Raw genomic sequence first — 2500 nt, 5'->3', positions numbered from 1 at the left:
GTATGATTTGGGCAGTTAAAGTGCTGATTTTGCCTCCGAGTAAGAAAAGTACTACACAAAATGTATAAAGGATCGGCACATTGGCTGCCTTTGCTGATGCCCCCGTTGCCTAATTTGTAGTGCAATGGTTAAGTTGCAGAGTGTGGTTGAACTTGGTTAGGAGACTTAGTGCCTCTTTCCGTGTCCTACTGATGATAAGGATGGCTTGATACCATTTTCTAAGCCCAGTATATTGAGAAAAGAAGTAAGTGAAGAAGAAGTGTGGAGTCGAAAGTGGTTCTCCAATTTCTCTCCACTTGCTAAAATTGCAAAGTCTCCATTATAGCATAGAAGAGAGCGTTAAAGTCGGGGATGGAAGAGGATGAAAATGGGAAGTTTACTTATAGAGAGAAGTGAGAAATGCCCTGTGTGCACACACCGGTGTCTGACCATAGAATACATTTAAATAATGCCTCTAGAAAAGAGCTATGCATGTGTGCCTCAGTGGCCTAATGGATAAGGCACTGGCCTCCTAAGCCAGGGATTGTGGGTTTGAGTCCCATCTGAGGTGATAACAAAAATCCTCCCTCTTTCTTTTCCAGAATATTAGGTAGATTTATTACATGCTTCCTCTCAGAAGTTTATGAGGGATTAGGTACTTTGAAACGGTCCCATTTTACTTGTGTACACTTCACAGTCATGTTAGTGTTCTGAAACTGCAAAGTAGATTTTTAAATGCCTATTTTTGTGAGATGCATTTTCGACCGCCAGAACATATTCCTTTGGAAAAAATGATTTGAATTGGATTGGTGTGAATCTTGTTTCTAGAGGTGGTGACAGGCTTTCAGCTACTTGAATAGGTCAAGCCAGGATACATAAAACGTATACAACCTATGTGAGTGTGAAAAATTAGCATATGCAGGAAGGAGCAATTTGTCCTACTTTCAAAACAGTTTCACTCCACATCTGGAAACTTCCAGAGCTATGTAGAGAATACAAATGAGCTTTAAACTCATAAGGAAAGAGGTTTGTATGGAAAAAGGAAAACAAAAGCATATCGTACTCATAAAATTCTCAATATATAGATTCCAAAAAAGTGCTTCCAGCGAAAAGAGCTGAAAGAACACTATGGGATGTAAACCTGAATACCGTTCAATAATATGTTCTCCATCCATGCATACCACCTACATGATAAAAATAATCTCAGGTGGACGGATGACCGCGTGGCCTAATGGATAAGGCGTCTGACTTCGGATCAGAAGATTGAGGGTTCGAGTCCCTTCGTGGTCGTTTTTGGCCAATGGTCACACAATCTGCTTTACATTCAGAGTGGAAAAAGTCTTTTCCAATACTCTTGTAGTCCTCACTTTCTCAGTACTAATCATTAATAAAGTGGAGTACATACTGTAAACTCATTCAGGTTGCATCTTCAGTCTAACTACTTGTGCATTTTAGTGGCATTAAAAAGTGCTTCTATGCCGACGCACTGAATATGTAATAGGTTTGCAGAATTTTGACGTGACAGAATGGGTTTTTAGCTTAAGTGTGTGTAGAAGAACTGCAAGGTGTGTGCCTATGTGTGCATAGAGTGGTACATGTGTAAAATCTGTATGATTTGGGCAGTTAAAGTGCTGATTTTGCCTCCGAGTAAGAAAAGTACTACACAAAATGTATAAAGGATCGGCACATTGGCTGCCTTTGCTGATGCCCCCGTTGCCTACTTTGTAGTGCAATGGTTAAGTTGCAGAGTGTAGTTGAACTTGGTTAGGAGACTTAGTGCCTCTTTCCGTGTCCTACTGATGATAAGGATGGCTTGATACCATTTTCTAAGCCCAGTATATTGAGAAAAGAAGTAAGTGAAGAAGAAGTGTGGAGTCGAAAGTGGTTCTCCAATTTCTCTCCACTTGCTAAAATTGCAAAGTCTCCATTATAGCATAGAAGAGAGCGTTAAAGTCGGGGATGGAAGAGGATGAAAATGGGAAGTTTACTTATAGAGAGAAGTGAGAAATGCCCTGTGTGCACACACCGGTGTCTGGCCATAGAATACATTTAAATAATGCCTCTAGAAAAGAGCTATGCATTTGTGCCTCAGTGGCCTAATGGATAAGGCACTGGCCTCCTAAGCCAGGGATTGTGGGTTCAAGGCCCATCGGAGTTGATAACAAAAATCCTCCCTCTTTCTTTTCCAGAAAATTAGGTAGATTTATTACATGCTTCCTCTCAGAAGTTTATGAGGGATTAGGTACTTTGAAACGGTCCCATTTTACTTGTGTACACTTCACAGTCATGTTAGTGTTCTGAAACTGCAAAGTAGATTTTTAAATGCCTATTTTTGTGAGATGCATTTTCGACCGGCCAGAACATATTCCTTTGGAAAAAATTATATGAATTGGATTGGTGTGAATCTTGTTGCTAGAGGTGGTGACAGGCTTTCAGCTACTTGAATAGGTCAAGCCAGGATTCATAAAACTTATACAACCTATGTGAGTGTGAAAAATTAGCATATGCAGGAAGGAGCAAT

At 40.2% G+C, this 2500-nt stretch overlaps 2 non-coding genes across 2 annotated transcripts; both read left to right on the top strand.

Moving 5' to 3' along the window:
* Positions 1 to 477: 477 nt before the first annotated feature.
* TRNAR-CCU (transfer RNA arginine (anticodon CCU)) lies at positions 478 to 550 on the top strand. Its single transcript has one exon. It is a non-coding gene; the product is annotated as a tRNA-Arg (tRNA).
* A 646-nt stretch (positions 551 to 1196) lies between these two features.
* Positions 1197 to 1269, top strand: TRNAR-UCG (transfer RNA arginine (anticodon UCG)). Its single transcript has one exon. It is a non-coding gene; the product is annotated as a tRNA-Arg (tRNA).
* Positions 1270 to 2500: the final 1231 nt, after the last annotated feature.

This window comes from Triturus cristatus, chromosome 4_1, assembly GCF_964204655.1.
Source record: "Triturus cristatus chromosome 4_1, aTriCri1.1, whole genome shotgun sequence".
Lineage (NCBI taxonomy): Eukaryota > Metazoa > Chordata > Amphibia > Caudata > Salamandridae > Triturus > Triturus cristatus.
The sequence above is the reverse complement of the archived record's forward strand: the minus strand, read 5'-3'. Positions and strand labels throughout refer to the sequence as shown.